At 42.3% G+C, this 22,108-nt stretch overlaps 1 protein-coding gene and 2 long non-coding RNA genes across 5 annotated transcripts in view; 2 read left to right on the plus strand and 1 right to left on the minus strand.

The window, feature by feature from the left end:
* Positions 1-22,108, plus strand: part of GNAS (GNAS complex locus) — a 162,365-nt gene that overhangs the window by 24,342 nt on the left and 115,915 nt on the right. The window lies entirely within an intron of this gene.
* Positions 937-13,374, minus strand: LOC142416779 (uncharacterized). 3 transcript variants are annotated; one of them, XR_012777828.1, is made up of 4 exons: positions 12,850-13,374; positions 7,653-7,748; positions 6,697-6,777; positions 937-5,195 (listed from the first exon to the last, which is right to left on the minus strand). It is a non-coding gene; the product is annotated as an uncharacterized LOC142416779 (long non-coding RNA). The 3 variants fall into 3 exon arrangements; XR_012777830.1 differs by having other exon boundaries at positions 937-5,830; XR_012777829.1 differs by having other exon boundaries at positions 937-6,026.
* On the plus strand, positions 4,518-7,523 carry LOC142416778 (uncharacterized). The gene is made up of 3 exons (XR_012777827.1): positions 4,518-4,832; positions 4,973-5,142; positions 5,669-7,523. It is a non-coding gene; the product is annotated as an uncharacterized LOC142416778 (long non-coding RNA).

Raw genomic sequence — 22,108 nt, forward strand, 5'->3', positions numbered from 1 at the left:
ACATACTAATCCATTTAAGGAGCAAGATTACTCCATTCCAGAAGGAATTATCCCAGAATAAATATGGTCTCATACAAAGCCGGGTTTTTGCTGCTATCACACCCAACTTGGGATTCATGGGGACCAGCCTGTCTGTTTGTCTCCGTACCCTGCACAGCTCTGGGATTGTTCTCCCTGGATGTCCCCCTGCCACTTGAATTCTGGCATGCAATTAAATGCGCCACTGCGGTCACGGTTTCATATACCTTGAATCCCTAATGCTGCCCTGTAATCCTATGTGACCACAGCTAGGGATGCTAGATTTCTAGTCTTTTTCTGAAAGTGAAAGTCTTAGTCTTAGCAGTCAAGAGTCTGCTTGACTGCTTCCCAGTCAAGTCTTAGCAGGGGACGCTGGACTGTGACATCTGGGAGCAGCAACAGCAAATCTAGAGGGGCACTCCCTGGTCAGGAGCTTTGGCAGAAATGTGGAAGTGCCTCAGGGTAGAAATGGTCCCCAAGAACATCTTCCAGGGTGGATGCCTGTTATTAAGAACTGGAGTGTATCTTCACAAGAGATACACATGCTCCCTTTTCTCCTCCCCTTTGCTTCTGCGAGGCTGGAGTTGGATATTTGCAAGACATTGAGTGATGAGATCTCTACAAGACTACTCTTTAATATAGCGAACTCCAAGCCAGGCATTCTTGACACCAGAAATGGCCATGCGACCTGTGTTGGAGCCCAAGCACCTCTGCTGCAGAGGACACCAGCAAACATCCGCCCTGTATTACAGTATTGCAGGGACAACTGGCATTGTCTCTTTTTTTCTCTTTGCACCTGCTCTACCATCACCTTCCAAAAAGGAGGGGGGGGGGAAAGTAGGAAAAAAAAAAGGGGGGGGGGGAGAAGTGGCACTTAATGAATACTTGGTAAACCTCCAAGGGGAACATGACCAGGGAGTTTGTTTTTGCTAACAGAAGAGGGGGCCAAAGCTGCAAGGACTGAGGGTGGGTTTCAGGGTTTCAGGTTAAGAAAGAAAGAGGGTGAAAATGGGAAGGAGCTACGGAAGTGAAGGAGCAGAGAAAAGGACTGAGGAGGTTTGCAAGCTTGTGTGGCTGGGAAGCAGTTGAAAATGAAGCCTGAGGAGTGGGCTGGGAGGAAGAGGAGCTCCTGGCTGGAGAGGAGGAGGCAGGCAGCTGGCTTTGCAACGTGCGTAGGGCAGGAGTACCAGGGAGGCTGTGATCCAGGAGCCTACACCAGGTGGGATAAGGACCTACTGGCTCAGGCGCTCCTCGGCAAAGTAACCTTTTAGAGGCACATTCAGAAGAAAGATGTCAATACTGGAAAAGCTGGCTGCATTTTGTAGCTGCCCAACCCAGCTGGGTCCTTTTGGTTAAAAGCCTGGGTCTCTGGGTGCAGAGGACAAGCCTCTCCCAAACCGCATTCTGTTTTTGAGGGGGGGTGGTCAGCCAGCCCAGGGAAGCTGGGGCCGTGCCTGCCCCGCTTTGGGGTATGGCTGCCACTGTGCTCTGGCTAGTTTTTACATCTGCAATGGGTTATTATTTGCAACTCTGTTGGGGGAAAAAAAAAAGTTCCTTGAGCTATACTTCACCTTAATATCAATTTCTGTAACGTTACTGCACAAGCATTTATTCATAGCCTGGGTGAAGTTGTATTTTTTTTGTCTCTTGTCTTGCTTCTGCTTTTGAAACCCGGGGGCATAGCACTTCCATGGCAAATTCAGGCCTTTTGCAGAGATTTCCACTCTCTGCCTGGTTAGAAAGTACTCCCACCGCTTGGGCTGAACCCTCTCTCTTGCTCAGAAAAATATTTTGCACAGCAGCCACGACAGGACAGGTTTGTCCAGGGATGCTTACATCTTCCTGTCTCTTCTGAATGCATGCTTGGCTGTCATTCTGCAGCAACTCAGTGAAGACTGAAAGAAAGGATAATCTGGATTTCTTGCAAACACAGAGACGGTTACAACACTGATAGCAATGTGCCAGCTAAGTTTCCATTTCCCTGCTTAAAGCATCTCCTCCCAGAAAGGCATTTGCAGAACCACTGCTGCATTCTCATATTAATGACTTTCAGGATCATGGTTTTCAGTGATTTTGCTTCTAGCCTTTCTGAAAGCAGCCTGAAAATGGCACTTGATAGCTAATGTCAGATCATGGGAGGTGATTAGTGTGAACTCCTACCTGTAGCAGGCACCTGAAAGCTAGTGGAAATTGGTAGAAATCTGTATATTTCAATAAAAATGTTATAATGCATACAATGAGCACAGCTCCAAGAAAAGCCTGACCAGCTCGCTGCAGGTCTGTTTTGGCGATAGGTGAAATTTTGGAAAGGTTCCAGTACACACAGACGCTTTTTGTTCCTCTATAAACAAAGTGATGTGGGTGTATACGTGGTAGAGCTATGGAGGGAAAATACAGCCTGAAAACTCTTGTGCAGACAAGGCATGAGGTGATATGATTTCCCACTGAGAAGCCAAAATGAAGAATATCAGAAAAGCAACTGAAACGGGGCTATTAGGAGGAATAAACATAGGTAATGATGTTGCCAACTGTTGGAATAATTTTTTTCTCTGGGTCCCACCATGGTTATTACTTTTTTTCCTCAGAGCTACAATCTGTGGAGCACTGGCACTGAACTTCTGCTGTCAGTCCAAACAAACCACATTTTCTTGCTCTTAAGAGTACTGAGAAACGTTTCAAGTGTACCCAAAAGACTCGTAACTGGAAGGCATATTTTCCTTTAAAGTCTCATAACTTTGGGAGGGTTTGACCCCTTATTTTTAAGTGGCTGGGATTTGCACATTTGTGATAAATTGCACTAAAATAGTGTTGTTTACTGGTGGTTTTTGTTGCCGCTGCTGGGTGATGCCTAAGTTGTCATCCTGCCTCTGAACCAGGATTCTTTGTTTCGGTAACAAGAGAGTAAAGCAAGGAAACCTGTGCTTCCAAGAGAGGAAACTTTAAAACTCTGAAGCGTGTCGGTATTAGATGGGAGGTGGCACTAGTGTGGCACCTGGTTTCCCTAAGAGGGAAGGTGTGGCTTCCACTGAACCGGGTGCTGTGCCTCACCCTTGGGACTCATTTTAGTCTTGCAGCTCTTTCTGCTGCACATGCAGTTTGTGAGTCCTGCACAGGTGCTAATGGAAATTTTTAACATCGGATTCAGAAGGCATTAGTAACAGTGAAGGAATAAATCCCACATTGTTAAAATCTGCACGAATAATTATTGCAGATAACGCTGTGTATTTGTCTTTGCCAGTTGCGGTGCCACTTGTAGACCAACTCCTAAAGCTGACTCTAGCATTGCCCTTGGGCCGGCTCCAGCCCCTCTCCATCCCCAAACCCAAGAACCCTGGCTAGAGTTGTCTGGAATCAAAGCAGGAGCCGTTTCCAGCATCATTTCTAGAGCCACCTCTGAAGCCATGTCTAGAGTCGTTTCCAGCGTCCACCTCTGAGTGCAACTCTGAAGTCATTTCCAGAGCAACCTTCCGACCTGCCCCCGGGTCAGGTCTGCAGTCGCTCCCACCGCTCCTCTAGAGTGAATTCATGTGTGGATCGCATATGGAGCCAAGCTGGAGCTGCCTCTGGAGCCCACCCTTTGCTGTACGCCAGGCGAGGTCCTGCCCTGCGCTGGGGCTGCCTGCCAGTCCCCGACCACCTCTGCTTTCCGTGCTGCCTCCCTCATTGCACATTTTTCAAGCGTGCCAAGAAGGGCATGGGGCAGCCTGCATGGGTTACTGTCTTTTTTTTTTTTTCTTTTCTTTTCTTTTCTTTTTCTTTTTTTTTTCCCCATCCCTTATCCTGCTCTCCCCTGGAAGCAGCAGTCATTTCAATGTGTGCTTTGTGGAAGCAGAGCTGTCTGAGCCCTTTAAGCGGGAGATGAGCTCAGGTAGAAGGAACGCAAAGAGCTCCTTTCATCAGCCAGGGCCCCGCCAGCGGCTTCGGGGCATGTCCGGCCAGTTATAAATGGATCATGTGTTGCTATTTTTAGCCAAGAGAGGATTGTAAATATAAAAGGGTATAAAGTGCAAAACTTAGCAACAGTGGCGTTTGTTTGCTTTTTCTTTTTTCTTTTTTTTTTTTTTTTCTCCCCTCCCCGTTGGCAGGAATGTGTTTGGAGAGGAATGAAGTTAAAGCAGGAGATTTGCTGGGTGATCGCCTTTGGACTTTGCACTGCATGCAACTCTTTATATCTCTATATGTCTATATCTATACATACATATCTCCATACAAAGGAGGGGCAGGAGGAGGGGAGTACAGGCTTTTCTGATGCTGTTGAAAGAGATCCAAAAGTGCAGCCTGAAATGAAATGCAAGAGCTGGAGGGAGAAGCGGGGGGGCGAGCGGGCTGTGCTTGCGGGGAGGACGGGGGGAGCGGGGCCGGGGCGGGGGCCGGAGGAAGCCGGGGGGAGCGGGGCCGCGGTGATGGGCCCCGGGGTGGGCGACGGGGAGGAGCGGAGCCCTGCCTGCATGGGGACAGAGTTCAGCAAATGGAAAACACTGACATGGGTAAAAATAGTAACAGCGGGGTTAAAAATAGCATCTGGTGAAATAAATGTGCAGTAACTTCTGAAACCCTCTTGGGAACTTCTCCCTTCTGATCCGCTTCTGCCCTGCTCCCTGTTCCTTCTCCAGCAAGAAATCCCAAAGCAAACCCCTCTGCAGACTGAAAACGTTAAAGCAGCACCCTGCACACTGCAGAGGACGAGCTTTGGTTACTTTTTGACGTTTTTATGGATTTTTTTGTTTGTTTGCTGAAACTTTGTGCCAGAGAAGGGGGACAAATTCCTCTTTCGCTGAGCCTCTCGTGTAGTCCTGGGACAGACCCGTTAGAAGGTCTTTGGGGTTGTTCCTGACTTTTTTTTCCTTCCTTTTCATCTTTTTGGTGTGGGTTTTTTTGTGGTTTTTTTTTGTTTTTGTTTTTTTTAATGGTGGTGTTCTTGCTTTGATTTTTAAGACCCTCTTGTCGCTTCTAGGAGTGCAGACTTCAGTCTTGTCGTCCTGCTCTGGCCCCTCAGCCCTGGCAGCAGCAAACCCACCGGGCCGACGGATGGCAAACCTTCCGCAGATGTGCAGAGCTGCGGCTCAGGGGCAGCGGCCAGCCCGGGGGTGTCGGGGAGCTCCGGGGCTCCCTGCAGATGAGAAGGTGCAGGCTTTTCTCCAGGGGACCGCGGGGTGGCAAAGGGAGGGAGCAGCAAACTGTGCGATAGGAAAGGATGGAGAGACCTTGAGTAGCTCGTTCTGTGGAGCAAAGGGTTGGCCAGAGCCTTCTCTTAGTGGGGCCGGGAGGGGGTCAGGGAGGAGGAGAGGCTGCTGGGGTGGGATGGGCAGGGGTGCAGGGGAGATGCTCAGGAGGGTGGGAGGGCTTGCGGAAATCTCCTTGGAGATCTTGCTGCAGCTCTGGCTGTAAACTTGGCTTGTTTTGACTGGACTAGATAACTGAGGCAGAAACAATTGTTGTGACAGACAGGCAGACCTGGTTCCTGAAGCTGCCCCACCACAGGATAGGGACAAACAGAAGGGTCCTGTAGTTTAGAGGCAATTACAATTTTAATCAGATTTTTTTTTTTTTAACTAAGCAGCTGAAACTTTCCACCTGGCTCTTTATCGCCCGGGTTAAAGGCTCCGGGTGTTTTAGGGGTGCATTTTTGTAACATCTCCTCTCTGGTTAGTGATCTTTCCTGGCTTTGGATGGAGGAAATGTCCTGGCAGGGCTGGCAGCCTGGACTCGGCACAGCCCTGGGGACTGCACCCAGCCTCCTCTGCGCCCCGAGCAGAGCTGCGCAGAATAACCTGGCCTGCCCATGGAACCCCTGCGTTTGTATGCTCCTCGGCTAATAAACATGAAAAAACAAACACGATAAATGAGATTACGTGAGTTTCTGTATCAAGACATTACTGATGCATCTGGAAATCATTGGTTTTAAAAGGCAGGTTGATGCCTCTCCCTTTTTTCAGGTCCGGCATTAGCCTCCAAGGTGGTTGCAAGTGCTTCTGCCATGGCTGGGGGTGAAGGGGAGGGCATTTTATCTGGCAAAGTGAGAAAGGAGGTGAATGTCCTTAATTGTATTTAGCAAGCTAAGCCCTGAGCATTTAATTACTTTTTTTTTTTTTTTAAGGATTGGACATTCCACAGCTTGTTTCTCTGGATCATTTTAAATTAGTTTTGATGTTTAAATATACTTCATATGAAGCCTGTCTAAATCCTTTAACCAGTATATTTTTGAAAGCACAAATACGCTTTCATTTGATAGAGTAGCTAAAAAAATACTTTTTGTATTTGAGCAAAGCTGTTTTGTTTTTAAATTAGGTTGTTCATATCCTTCTAATCTGATCATTTCATATTTGATTCAGCACATGAAAACGAAGCAGGAACTCCTGTTATGAATCTAAACTGAACATTCATTTTCTTATCAAAATATTATTATAGAAAAATATTAGTCATTCTTCTTGGCATAGTAAGCAAAGAAACATGTGGATGTGTTAATTTATTCCAGACCCAGCGAGGAGGGATAGTTTATATAAGTAAAATAAATAATTCTTGCCTATTTAATAACTGGATCACTTTAACAATAGTTGACTAATAGTCAGACGTCTGAAACACATCTTGCCCGTTTCTGTTCTTTAGGGAATTTAACACTTAAAGAGTGTTTTTTCCAGGAATTGTCATTTTTAAATTGTTACCTTTTTACATACTTACTATTTGTTGCCCTCCATAATTTATTAAGTCAGAACTAGGAGAAAACAGCTCAAATGTAGTTGAAATTAATCCCTTGGGAGTCTGCAAAGAAATTAAACTGAGATGATAAATCTTGTGAAGGAGTTTAAGAGTTATTTAAAAAGTGTAGTATTTTACTGTCTAGCATAGGTAAAAAAGATTTTGATTCTCAGAAATAGTGATGCATTGGTTAGTCATTTATTGGTTTTGATTGTGTTAATGGATTGTTGAATTATATATGTCTAATTCAAAATTGGACAGTGGTACAGGAGTGAAAGTAAAAACAGGGAAAATTTTTCTCACTTCTGTAGTATAAATGTGTCTACCTATAGCATATGAAATTCCAGTATTTCTACAGATGGCTTTGCTAACTTGTTAGTTGTTAAATTGTTAGCATTGCCTTTCAAGTTATTTTGCTCCTGTTCATAACTGCTTTAAGATTTTGTTACGTTTTCCCAACTTTGAGAACGCAGGTGGCGTGTCTCTTCATGTTGGTAATTGATAACAGCTAGCTAAGATTAACTCCTAGGATTATGTTATTTTAGATAACAAAATTCCATAATTGTGTGTTTTCATTTGCCTGAGCTTTAAACAAATCAATCCTGTGATTGTTACTTGTAAGTAATAAAATTTAACCCCCCTCCTGCCAATGGTGTGATGGTGAAGATATTGTACACAGAGTGCAAACATACACAGTAAGTACTTAAACACTCATGGGTATTTTTACTACCCTCTAAAATAGTAAAAAATATATAAGTATCAGAATCTAGAGCACAGTAATAACTTCCCATTTTGTTTGAAATGGATAACTTACATTATTAAAATGTCAGATAAACTGTATTTGTTTTATAGAGAGAATATATTAGAGAGTTTTGAGAACATGTAAAATGTTAGTAATTTTTTGACAGTGTAAAGATAGAATATCTTGGGAAAGTCACAGCTGAGGTCTTGCATTCCTTGTTTGTTCAGAATGATTTTTACAGAAGTAGAATTTTTGGATGCGTGGTAGGGAATTCAATACTGTTCTCTAGAAACTTAACAGAAGAATTACATTTTCTTAGAAAAAAATTAAGATAGTAATTGCAAAGCCAAAAATATCTAAAAAGAAGATAATTACCACTTTTCCTGGTAAACTTTTCCTATTGCATGTTATCACAGTAAGGACATAAAGAGGGGAGGGGGGAGTTTTGAATCAACCTTTTTGATACTTGCATTTTTCCTTGGAACCTGCCCCCCCCCCCCCCCCCCCCTTAATGCATTGAGTTAAAGATGGCATAAATAAAATTTGTTAATTTAAATTATTGGATGTTTCTTCCTCATATTATATTTACAAATTTATACATAGATGAATAAGATGGGTATAGTTAATGTTTTTCATAATTTTGATGTAGTTTTTAAAAATAATTTAGAGTTGGTCCAATTTTCCTGTAAATAGTATTACATGATTATCAGATTAGTATACTTAATTTTGTCAGCATTACTATAAACTCAGTACGAAAAGGCATGGAGGCGCATGAAACTGCTTTGCATATATTTGAAGATTATTCTGTACATTTATACTGGCTCAGTGCTAAGGAGTCAGCTTTGTCCTAAATGTGAACTGCAACCGTAGCAGTAAACATCCAATTGCAACATCTATATTTAAAGGAAAAGTAGGGATTTTGATAGCAGCGACCGTGATTAGAAATTTAGAAATGTAAATGATGAGAGAAAGTAATACCAAATAACTTGGGTTTTAACTCTAAAAATAAAATTAAAATTCCTAACTCTTGGTGAAAATAGATTTTTTTTTTTTTTTTTTTAGCATTTTTCTAGATACTAAAAAATGAGCACAAGGAAAACTAATATGCTGAGAAGTGGTAGCATGGCATTTCTAAATAAAAGAAGGAATGCAATTAGTGAGATAATTAGTATCTCACGATATAGTTATTGATCCTTAGTATTTTTTTTTCCCCAGGGAAAGTTAGTTAATTAAAACAAGGAAAATGCTGAGGGTCTTTGGTGAGGGAACAGGAACCCAACTTATCCTTGACACAGTTCAAACAGTAAACCCCACCAAGCAGTGTCTCGAACCAGAAGGCTCGCGGCTCGCTGGAACGGCCTCTGCCAGGAGCTCGCTGGAGATCTGCTCGCACTTTCCCAACTTCTGCGCTTCTCTTTCCTGTGTGCAATAGCAGGAGCAGACATTTAAATTACTTCTTATTACAAGGGAGCACGTTAACATCAGGAGGCCGCACTGGATGAGTCAATGTATGACTAGTTTAGCGATGATTTTGATTATCTATAACTGTTTGGCAATACTAGACCTGCTAAACTCTAGTCCTCCAGTCCCTTTCTATGTATTTGAATGTATTTTTAATCATTTTCTTGAGTGAGAGATGTAGGGAGAAGGAAGCTTGGCAAAAAACCTCAGAGTATTGACTTGCTGTTTGCATATTTGGGAAGGGCTCCCTTTGAAATATTCCTAAGGCTTTAGAAAACTGGAAAGGAAAAAGAAACTTATTACAGTAAAACCACTGATGTAATTAACATTTCCTAAAGTGATGCAAGGCTTTCAGTTACCGAAAGAGTTTGTTTCCATGTTAATAATAAAACTGAGAGAGATTACCAACCTACAATTTTAATTTTTTCTGTCAGACTGTGCCGGTTCTGTACTAGACTGAGATGCTAGTTTTAATTGTTGAAGCCTGTACTCTTGCTCACTAGCTCTGCAGCTCGAACCCCTGCCACACAGCTCGTTTGGGCGATGGAGAGCTGCCGGTGGGTCTCCTTCCGCGGGGCAGCCCCTAGCCCCGGCTCCCCCGGTGCAGGGCTGAAACCTGCAGAATCTAAAACGTGTGTTGGGAAGCTCAAAAGTCACGTGATTGATTTGCTTGATTTTAACAACTGTGGGAAAAAAAAAATGTAGTCTCTATTATGTAGTGATTAATAGTGCTTACCCAGATTTTTTTTCCCCCCCACTCTGCAAAATCCTCGCAGTATGGAGCCAGGTATCCAGCGCATACCACTGGTATCTTAAAAAATCACCTCTCAAAGATCTCTCCCTTAGGCAGCATATAGCTGCCAAAACAGACTCCTGCCGAGTATCAAAGGGCATCCCCTGCAAAGAAACCAGGTTTCTCCCAGCAGTTTTGACAGAGCAGCTGTCTGGCATAACCAGAGCTGCAGCTGGATAGTCCCAGCCCTGCTCATCCTGCTTTTTTTGTAAGGAGTTTATAAATACACCCTGCTGCTCATACAGTCACCCGGAGTTACGATTTTGTGAGCAGATAGGCTGTGTGATTGAGTCAAAAGTACTAAATGCAACGTGCGTTACCGAACCCACGGAAGAAACTGTTCCCAGTGAGAACTCTCCAGCTGCCAGCAGTGGCCCTGGCTGCTCCGCCGCGGTCTCTGGCACAGGTTTCTCTGCGCTTTCTGTACATTCAAAACAATGGAATATTCCCAAAAAACGCTGACAGCTGCCGCCAGCGGTTCAGAGGGAGCCCCCGCGCGCAGTCCTTCGCCCTCGTCGGGGGCTCCGCAGCCACGAGGGCTGCAGCAACGTGCTTGCTCAAATGCTTTCACGCAGCTCGAGGGAGCTGTCTGCTAGCGCTCTCGGGGTTTCATGCATCACGCATGAGCATTAAAACTTGGCCCGACAGGGTCCCTCGACCCGACGCAGGGGTCTCGAGTGGAGCTCCCGAGCCCGACGGGCCCCAGGGAGCCTCCAAGGGGAGTAAAGCCCAAGCCCAGAGGAGGATGCAGATGCTTAGACCTCGGTGTCAGCCCTGCTTTAGGCACAGAAGTAATGCATGTACAAATGCAACTTTAGATAGAAGGACTGGAAAAATGTCTTAGTTTTATTGTTATGGGTTCGGTCAAGCTGGCAAGTGAACCCAGTACAGAAATAATGTGGCCACAGACTTCTTGCAAAGCAGCGTCACCCCAGACCACTCACGGGAGCACCCATACTTTCTACTGAGCGCAGACGAAGTGGCAGGCAGGGTTTGTAAGGCTCCAGCTCTTCTTCTGCACGCTGCCCGGGGAGCGGGCTGACGCTGGTACAACAGCGGCAGGTCAGCTTTCCCATATATGGGAAAACCCTGCTCTAATTTTTAAAGCTCTGTGTGTGTTGTGGCAGTGCTGAATATGGGAATTTTATAAGCAAAGCTGAATGCTTGTTATGTTCATTTGTATGCCAGTATCTGGAACACTGTCGTTGCGGTCGCCGTGGCAAGGTATGCTTGCAGCCCTTATGCAGGCAGGTTGCCAGCATTTTCCCACCTATTTAGAATTTTCTAATAAGAAGCGTGAACCAGGGATACTGCATGGGAGAAGGCATGGTGCTGAGATGCTGTAGAAAAGCAAATGACCAGAGGGCCCCGTACACAGGACACTTTGCGTTGGCAGTTTGGTGAGATAGCCAGTAGAGGATAAGGATGAGCATTGCAGAATAAATGTGCTGGTTCAGAGGCATTACTTATTAATACGTATTATTTGGATTTACACTGAGCTCATCCCTATACTAATCTGAATGCTTTACTCTTATCCAAGCCGTTGCAGGCTGCCCATACAGCCAGTAGACAACTCAGCCTGTCATTTCTGTAATTCTCGTAATCTAATTACTGCCTGCCAGAGCAGCGAGTAACTTCTGCTAAAAATCCATGATGTAGTGCCTTGATGCAGATGTCTGATCTGGAGTACGGATCAGCTAAAAATTTCCTGAGGGCTCCTGGGTGTATCAGGAGGCTGAGGTGCTTCTGGGACTGTGACCATGGTGGAATTTTTCTCTTGGTTGGCGTTCACCTGTGTGTGTGTGACTCTTACCTACAGCAATTAAAAGGCTGAGGAAAATGGGAAGGAAACAACCCTGTCTACCTCGAGGACAAGGTGGCTGCTTTGTCCTGTGGGTAAATGGTTGTACGAAAAAGGCTCCTGCCCTGGCAGCCCGGGACGGGCAGACCTCCCCTCCAGGCACTGCTTAGCATTTTAGGTGCTCTAAATCCACTCTTTTGGGTTTTTCGTTTGTTTGCTTTTAAGGAAAAAATAGAACATTAATTATTATTTGTAAAGGGCTAGATTCTCACTACAGAACAGCCCAAGTGAAGTTAAATCATACAGACTTTGCTTAAAATATTAAGCAAAGTTTGCTGCCATTGCCCTGCTGACCACTATTTTTGAGCCATCAAGTGTTCAGAAATGCCTGGTGGTGCTGTTTGTGGCTCCCCTGATATTTACCCGTTGATTTGGGGTGGCAATGAAAACTTTCCTTTGATGCAAGCCTGACTAGTCCAGCAACAGAAGGGCCAGCATGAGCAGGATGTGAATCTAGAATTTTTTTTTTATGAACTTGTTTAAAACCAGCCATTTTGCAGCCCTTCCAAAAAGAAACCAGAAATGAAACCCACCCTGGCAATTCCTTGCGTGGTCCAGCTCACTGCTGGTTATTCCCACCATGTGCCCTGTTGGAGGGGCAGCACCTGTGAGAATGTGCCATTTTCTCAGTCGCTGGAGAGGAAAACATTCCAGGTACTTGCTGGCTGGAAAAGAAAGATGCAGCAAGCAGCAGCTAGTTGCAAAATAGCCGCTTTAAAGCAGAAGCTGCCTGGCTCTGCCAAAGCTGAAGGGCCAGCCCCAGAATGGAATGCTTATAAAAATAAGATGGTAACCATGCAGCAGAGAAGGAGTAGAGACCAGGAAGTTTCAGTGTTACATACAACACGATACTCTGCTTGGAAAAATATTGTCACAATTATAGAGATATGGGCACGGATCCATAGTTGAAAGGCATAACCCAGTACCTATCATTAGGGTGATTTTAATCTCTCATTTCCAATTTTGTCTGTGGAAGAAACTCTTTTTGGCTTGAAAATGCTCATGTGAAACGTTGAGCCAAAGGAGATGTGTCTCGTCTGGGGAAAAGTTTGAAGTAATTGGTTAGAGCTGGTTTTGAATTATAGAGGGGGAGAAATTTATCTTATACCATTTCAAAACATAACAATATATTGATTTATTTAAAAATTTACAGGATGATGGATTTATTTTAGTTTACCATGTTGATATTTATTTGATGGTTTGGATTTTCAAAAAAATGAAAGAAAATGCTCCTTTCATGCAACCTGATGGGGAAATAAAAACAAGACAGTGACTGACCTTTGAGAACATGAATGCTGCAGCTCCTCAGTCATCCTGAATAATAGTGGAATATCTTGATTTTCAATATTTGAGAAATCTTGCAGTCTGTACAAAGGAGGGTTTTCTCCTTTTAATTTTTTTTAATAGCGAAATCTGATTTCTGTCATCTTGGTTTAAAAGACAGGCTGTTCCTTGAGCTCTAATTACATCCAGAGAGACAAGTTTCTGCTGGGACAGGGGCTGTAGGTATGCAAGAACATTCTCCTTCAGGAGTCGCAGAGAAACTTCAATAAGCCAATGTCGGGCACCGGAGAAGGGACAAATCTGATCAGAGAAGGAGTGCTGGGCTGACACTTCTCCTATTTGTGCTGTCAACTGAGAAGATGCTAAGTTCTAGCACTCCGGGTTTAACAATTATTTAAGAACATATAGTCAAAGTGCTAGAGAGGTGGTGTACTAAAATTCCTGCTAGCCCAAAATCTTACAAATGTGGAAAAAATGCTAAAGCGCTATCTGAGTACTCTCTGTCTTGCTGTCTCTTCTCCCCCGCCTCCCGCATCAGAATGACAACGCAGACACTGCATTTTCATTTTTACCCATTAAAGGCTACTTCAACAGAAAAATCACTTTCTGGCTTTGTAACAAAGATGTCACTGCTGAAAAGTGAGTTGCTGTGCCTTCTTTTGAGCTGTCGATTTGCAGGCAAGCTGGACCTTCTTGTGGTGTCCTGGCGAGAAATTAATAAATTACAGACACTTAACCACTCTTCTTCTCATTATGAATGTGTAACGGCCTTTGCAATCAGAGAAATGTCTTCACGTAATAACTTAGCCTATAGACTATCATTCCAACAACTAATTTACTTTCCTTGCTTTTTTGCTCTTATCTTACCACATTAGGGACAGAGTGGTTCATCGCTTGGGTATTTAGTTGCAGGGCAGACAGTTTGTGTGTAGGTAGGGGGTATTCCACATGTGTTTTCCTGCATTTTGTGCATTGTCTTGAACTTTCAACCCTCTTAGCCTGGTCTTCAATGGGGCGTGTGCACCCCAAGTAAAATCACCCTACGGGCCGGTGCTTTGGTTATTTGTGTTATGTCAGGCTCTATCAGTGTCTGTAAAAAATGCTCTTCCAGCTCTGCATGGGGTACTGTGTCTGTTATGCTGGAGGTTTTGCAAATCCTACCAGGGCTAGAAAGCACTGAGAGGAGAGCCAGCCCTTAACTGCAGTATTTGGGTCCAACCCTCCTCTTTTGCAGCCCCGACGTTGGATACACGTACTGGTTTATATCACAGCCCCAGACCCTGCCCTGGTTCTGTTGCCTGACAGTGTTTCCCCAATAGCATTTTCCTTACTAGATTTCTTGAAGAACAGCAGCAGATTCCTCCTCTACATGTGTGGCCAAAGAATTTCAGTTTTCCACCAAAATTAAATGAGGGCACGTGTAACTTCATTACATGACCGGGTTGCGTATAGCAACGTTGCAGAGTTTTCCCCTCCCCATCACCTTGGCCCTGGTAAATCTCTGCCTGGGTTGAACCGACGGGATATCTCGACCTTTTTTTTTGTAGGTGTAGTTGAAGGCAGGGTATTTATGACCTTTGTTACTTAGCAGCTTTATTGTCCTCTGCTCCACCTCGGTATCACCTGTATTTCCAGGAAAAGTACAAAAACATTTTGAAGCATGCAGGACGGAGGTCATCTTTAAGAGGCAACCTACAAAGTTTTTTTCCTTTGGAAAGGATTTGTTTCTTGTTAGGAAGCTTGTAGCTCTATTTAAACTTTTTTTTTTTTTTGTAGTCCATAAAAACAGAAGGAAGATGCTGTAGCCTAACTGCATAGCCTGTTTTGTATTGCTTGAAAACAAATTGTTTCCCTTGACCTTGGTAGGAGTTTGGATGAAGTCGCAGCAAAGGAATATGGCTTAAAATATAGGGCAGAGGATGATGTCTGCCCCCTTTTAAATCTATGATAACCAATAAGCTTAAGTAACTTCATAAGAAGTATTTCAGAAGGAGCCTGAACAGTGGAGAGGACTGGTATTTTAATTTTAATAGATTATGATCGTTTGTCTGGGCAGAAAATTTAATTCATTTCTGCATCAAGCTGTATTTTTGGCTTATAAGACTTAATGCCTTTAAAAAACACCAGTCTTGATTTAAAGACTTTAAGATGTAATATAAATGCTTTGAAATGCAGACAGCAACATTATGTTGTTTAAAAAAAGTAACAGAAAAATGTAATATCTGTGATACTATCAGCATGCCAGATAGCATACCACCTGAAACTTCTTGGGAGGTTTTCTTACAGCCCTGTTAGCTCAGACCCTGTGTGGATCAACTTTTGCACATTTTTCAAGTCAGCAAGACTGCAAACAAGGATTTAGAGACTGTAAAGTAGTAAAATTGCAAAGGAGAGACACTGGAGTTGGAGAAAAGGGACTCTGATATTTAGTTTCTTTTTCTTGGCATTACTTAGATTCCCAAATGACAACGTTTCTAGTTTTCTAGCACAAAGGAGGCCTCATGCTGTTCAGGATCTCCTGTAAAGTTCTAGTACAGATCATTCTGTATCCCAAACAATTTATCTAGTTCAATGATATTTTTATTTCACAGCTACAGTTTATAGACCCTAGTCTAATAGATGGTATTTTTGGAAACCTCCTGTTTATCTAACAATAAAAGCCAGGGTGGAATATCAGCTTCCATTTAGATTTTCCTGAATTCTCTCCCATTAAATCAATAACATTTTTTTAAATTAAACTTTCTTTTGCTTTTAAGAAGAAAGACTAAACAGGAAAAATTAAAATACTATTTAAAACAAATACTGAGGCATAAAAAAGATACACAGCATTGATTTCAAATAAGTTAAATAATCCGGGTGGGTTTTGTTACAACATTTACGTCATAATAAAATGTAATTTTAATCGCAGGAATGTAACTGATTTACAACATATACTGTGAATGCTAGAGGTAAAGTGAGCAGGCCGTTGTAACTTTTAGTTTGTGCACATCACTCTCGCGTCTTAAATCCAAGCTGTTGGGAGAGAGACCGGGAGACTGGAGAGAGAGAATCAGATCAAAAAACTTTTTGACAAATTGACTTCCAGAAAATAACAATATGCTACCTCCGTTTTTGACTAGACCCAACTACCTGAAAGGAGCTTTATGCACATAATCAGTCGCAGCAGCACTTTAATTTCTGTCACAGAGGTCTAAATAAATGAATTGGCCATCTGCAATTAATTCGCATTGTACAAATAGTTTGAAGACTGAGTCGTCTGTCTTCCGAACAGAATAATCTATTTTTAGCTTTTCAAGCAAGCCTGTTTTGTGTTCTTTGTAGAGTCAGCGACATTCTTTCAATTTTTCAGCTTAATTAACACAAAAGAAATTGTAATCTGAGAAGGCAGCAGAAACAAGAACCCCCTGAAAACCATGAATTTGCAAGAAAGCAGAAGATGGCAGCTTTGCAAAAGATAGCTGGCAAAAAGAAAGAAAAAAAAAAGCTCAGAGCAGTTTGTGGGATTTTGGCTGGATACTATACAGGCTAAATTTATACATACAGTTTGTTGATTTGCAGTGAATGCTTACAGGTCTTGCAACTAATTTTGGATTCTTTATTCTGAAAATTGTGAGGGCCACAGAAAGAACATTTTCATAGGAGATAATAACTACAACGGAAGAATACTTGTGAATAACGCAGATTGCTGTCGAATTACGTACACACGCCTGGCCTGGGTACGAACATTGGTGGGTGCTCCCTGGATGGTTGAGGGAACACCGAATCCCCTCCCGATGGACTCTGTGCTTGCAGTTGTGGGTAAATCCTTATTTCAACCTCAGATATAATCATATAGATGTAATTTTTATTAGAATCATGCCCTGGGAAATGCAAAAATATCCATGCATCACAAGATGTATTCTGCACTACGTTAGTTAGAAGAGTTGTAGTGATCGTTTGAGGAAAGGAAGGCACAGCTTACTGCTCAGAGGGGTTCGAGTTAAAATGTTAGTTCTAGGTACAAAAAAAGGAAGTAAAATGCTGAATAACCAACAGAATACCAACTGCAATCAGTGAACATTCAGAACAGTATTTTGAAACAATGATGAGATTTCTGTGCCTGCTGGCAGGTGCTTTTCCGTTTAGATATATTAAATATACAGCATTAGCTTTTGCTGTGCATTAATATTACGCATGCATAGCATGTAAGCTTCCCAATTAAATATCTCCCCAAGTATCTGTTTGTGGGTGCTTTTTTTGAAATACGCAAACAGGAGGAGGAGCAGTCATAAACACTCAGCCTCCCCTTGTTGAATCCAGGCAAAGAGCTGGAAAGCCTGAAGTACAACTCCGAAAGGCACGCCGGGGCCGTCGGCAGCCCCTGCAGCGCGGGGAGCGGGAACGAGCGTTCCTGCAACAACTGGTGCGACTACAGCCTTACGTTTCTGAGTCGTGCTTGCACCATCTTTTGAATATAAAAGGTAGCTTCTAAGTCGTATAACGTGGAGTATTTAGAGGCATTTAGTTGCCTAAAAATACAGCAAAGTTCCTAATGGGACTCTCTTTCAAAGACTGTGGTAGGTATGGCAAATAGATGCAGCTAGAAGCCCTTTCGGAGGTCTACCTGCATCTTTAGATACAAAGGTAACTTTTGAAATCTGGTCTCCAGGTGCTTTTGAAAACTATTCCCCAACAGATTTCACCAACCCAGCCATCCTGAGTATAAACTTAATCTGGTTCCTTCCCAATACTTTTGTATGAAGAAGTCGTATCACACACTACAGAAAAAAATATGCAGAAGAAGGGTTTGTTTAACAAGCTGAATTTAGTTCCCAGAACTGTAAGTACCTTCAAGTATATAAAATTAAAGTAGAAGCTGTGACTGACTTCTGATTAAAATACAATTCTTCAGTTTGTTGTAGAAATGGGCTCCTGCAGGATGTCACCGACTTCTCTAGCTCTAACCAGTTTTGCAATAACAGAGCCTCACCTCTTAAAATAAGTGCTGGGAGAGATTCCTTTCACTGCCAAGGGCTTATAAGACTGTATCCTCTTTTTCCTTCACTGTAGAAACAGGCTCTATTTTCCATTTGTAAATGAAAAGTGCAGCTGAGCAGTTAGAGGGGAGGAGGAGGAACATCAATGTTCTTACTAAGAAACAATAAGAACGTTATAAAGCTGTTGCAAAGCCCCTGCGAAGGATTAAGGTGCATAACTGGTGTGTGCAATCAACTGGCAACGACACCGAAAATAAAAGGGAATCGCAAGCAGTGGTGGGACGGTTGGTTTGCTCACCTAGAAACTCAGGAAACCTGAGTATGGTAACCCATAAGTTTCTTTAAGAGCTATCTCATTCGTTTTAACTTCAAGGTCTTCACAGTGCCAGATTTGATATGCAATTCTAACTACAGGTAGTATGAAAGCTGCTGATCAACGCTGAAAGTTGGTGATGAATATTAAATACTGCAAAAAAATCAGTTTGCATGCTTTTGCATGAATTTTCACTGTGAATTTGCCCCACACAATGCTAGAGGGGGTAGAGGAAAATGAATGTTAGTATCATCTTTTTCAGTATCTAAAAGGCAGAAGAAAGTAACAGGCACAACTAATCAATGAACTGGGATTTAATTATTATTTGAATTTTACTTGCAGAAGTTTTCCATTCTGGGCAATATGCAGGCATGCCTTTTGTGTCTAAGGGCTAAAAATACTCATACTACTAATATGTTAATAAGTATTCACCGCTTTGAGTTTTAGAAAGATTTGTGGGTATTCATTAAACAATTTCAGTGCATTAAAAACAACAGGATAGATTTCTGTGATCTCCATACTCTTGAAGTTAAATTTTTTTATCTTTTTTTAAGGAAAAGTAGATTTAATTCTTAAAGTATAGTTAAATACAGTAACAAAACAGGAAATATGTCCTAAAGTATGTTTGTTTTAAGCCTTGTAAGAAAGTCTATTTAAGGATTCTTCTGTAAGGATGTAAATTCTGAAATACCTATTTAGTGTAACAGTTGTAAAATATGTGAGGTAGTCAGTCATACCTTTGGCTTTTATACTCAGCCAGGTTACTTGCCAACATAAACAAAGACTTAAAGGCTTATTTTTTAGACATTTCAGACAGAATCCAGTGTAAACCTTTCACTTAATCCATAATATCCTAAATATTAATTCAGTATTTCTGAAAGTAACCAACCAAAATTGTCATTTCTAAAGACAGCATGAAGGTATCTTCCACTTCATCCATTTTATTCTTGCATGCTCGTCTCTTAAAAGAAATAAAATATTTCTTTTTTTTTTTTAAATGCAAGGCATAATCAGTTGATCATTTCTTTAAAAGGTCTGTACCCAATATATTCTCTGTTGAGTCATAAGTCTGTAGACCACTGCATTGTTAAATAACAGTAAATATTCTTTGCTGCTGAATCACGCATGGGAAGGATGGATGTAGCACCCAGACTGTGGGCACTGAGCGCTCCAGCCAGTAAGGGACGAAGTACTCCACACCCTTAAGAATTCAAGAGAATTGTTTAGGTAATTGGCTGTCCACAGCCCTTCTCTATACTCTTAGCCCTTGAAATACCCTCCTCAACAGAAGTGAAGAGACATGTCCCTCCTTAAACCTCTGTCATCAACTGGAAACTAACCTTCTTGCACAAGGCGTTCTGCAACAGGCTTCTTCCCAGAGACAGCAGGTTCGGTAGCAGTGTCAAGGACCACCTAACAGGCAAATTGCAACTAATCTTTAGAAATTGGCTGTCCCGCTTTCCATGAGGAATGGCCAGAAATCAAAGCTGGATAGTGTTGTTCAGCTGTCCCATCCATTTGCGTTCTTTACTCCCTACCAGCAGTCTTCCCTACACCTTTCAGGGACTCTGGCATGAGTCCCTTACCTCTTTGCTTTACATGCAAGCCACACAAGAGGTCCTTCAAGAACATTGAGAAGAGGTTTCACTGCTTGGTGTTTTTGGGTTTTGTTTCATTTTCTTCACAGACGTTACCTTCTTAGGGCATCGCATGTAAATATGAAGGCAGTCTTCATGCACCATGCGCATAATGAATCAGACACCTTCAGATGTGTTCAACATCATGCATCCATTTGGCATAGATAGCCTTCTCATCTAGGAGGCTGGACAACCAGACCAATGGTATTTGTGCATATAGTTTGTTCTGCACGTCCACAGTGGCCCTTTGGTCAGATCATATCTGAAAAAAATACAAATGTATGGTATCGTTTGTTCAGTTAATGCTCCTGACTATACTGAGAGGATGCTACTTGCTGGTCTCCATCAGCATGAGCCACATCAAAACACAGATGAAGTACTCCAGCAGTCTAGCTCTCCAGCAGTAAGTAGCTGTGGTGCTTCACTGTTTGATCTGCTGACTCCAAGGCTCATTCTCTGTTCCACGCTTCATAGTCCTCGATAGGAGCTTCTAACTGTAATTTAAAGTTGTCTTCACCACTTTCATCTGTCTTGCAAAAAGCAGGGGGAAACACCCATGTTCATCAAAAGGAATCACAGAAGGGTCACCAGGTCTTTTCCTGTTACTCTTCCTCTCCCTGTTTGACGGATGCTTACTGCCAGTGTAAAACACGAAGATGCTTTTTCCATGACAAATAAGGAGTGAGGGGCCATGTCAAGCAAAAGCCGTGGGTCTAAGTAAGCATAGCACAAATCCCTGGGTCAGAACTTGGAACTGAGCCTCCTGTTCTCTTATCAAGGACTTGTCTGGTCTAATAATCAAAACTGAAAGGGCCTGGCCTTTTAAGGGAGGGAGGAACCTAAGTATTTGTGGCTTACATATTGATTTTGATGGGAGTTGTGGCTGCTTGGCTGTTCTAAAGTATTTTCTCCCAGCTGCCATAGTTGCTTCATGCGACTCCCTCATTTCACACTGGGCAGCCCCACGAGAGCAAGACAAAATGTCCATAATTTATGGAGTTCTGGATAAGTGATGTGCTAGTTGAAGATCTATATGTTTAGGACCTTAATATTCTAAGTATGCATTTTCGTAAGTGTAACAGGGTAACTTTTCACATTATGGTAAGTAATAGATCTTTCTGCCAAGAAGAAATCGCAGTTTCCTCACAAAGTTGCTCTTGCTGCAAAGCCCATCAGACAGTAGAGGGAGCACAAGTTAACAGTCACTTTTCCCAGTGCCATGGGATAGCAGCACTAATTGTGTGTAAAACAGCTAACAGAAATGGAAGAAAGAAATAGAAGGGTGAAAGCCGTGTTGGTTAGCAGTATACTGGAAGTGGATGAAAGGGCTGGAGGGAACAGGTTAAATGCCTGAGTATTAGGGAATGAGGAGCTAAATATGGCATCTTAATACGGCACGTGGCAAGAGGCCAGATCTGTTAGTTCATAGATCTTAACCTGCTTCCAATATTTGGGTTTGAGCAGGATTAAAAACCAGGAGGGGAGGTTTTTTGGGTTCTGGTTTCGACAACGATGGAATCTGAAGAGCAATTTCAGTGCTGTGGCATCCAAGCCCAGATTCTCGTCTTATGGGACCTCAGGATCCAAGCCGTAGCCCAGCGTCATTTCTTCAGTCTGTCTGTACCAAACATTTGATAACTGTGCTCTACAAAATAATTTGTGTGGAGCTACAAAATGTAGTTAGGTGATCGTGGCTCTCTGGAAATAAAATGTAACACTCTGACAACTGATGTTCATATCAAGAACAGTGTGCAAATTTAGCTTCTACCCCTGGTTTAAAAAATGTAACATCTCCAAGGTATAATTTTATTATGCTCTGCATTAGACATGTTTACATTATGCAGTACCGGAGTGAGGACAAGTTGCTAAAATACAAGGTTTCTTAGGAATTAGCTGCATTAATGATTTTGTTATAACTGAGGATATAAATGAGAGTGACATTTATATAACAGACTTTCCAGTATAAAAGCCAAAGTCTGTTGGCTATAAACACTTAGAAAGCTGTACCATGAAAAATTATAACAATAAGGGGTTAGATGTTACAGTTAGAGAAAATGTAGGGCAAGATGCATGAATCTACTGCTTTTTTCATCACCTTTTTCCAAGTGGAATGACTTGAGCTGAAGTTAACTTTTTAGTACTTAAGAAGATTATATGGTTCATAGAAAAATAATTCAAATTGCTTAATTTTTAAAGCTTTTTTAATAAGAAAACTTCAAAGAGGTTCATTTTAGAGTAGGATTCAAGTAATGTAGGTAAGGCAGTTAAATATTCCCTCACTGAAATGTAGTTTGAAAAATAGACTTTCATGGCACCTATACAAGTAT

The sequence above is a fragment of the Mycteria americana genome, chromosome 14 (genome assembly GCF_035582795.1).
Source record: "Mycteria americana isolate JAX WOST 10 ecotype Jacksonville Zoo and Gardens chromosome 14, USCA_MyAme_1.0, whole genome shotgun sequence".
Lineage (NCBI taxonomy): Eukaryota > Metazoa > Chordata > Aves > Ciconiiformes > Ciconiidae > Mycteria > Mycteria americana.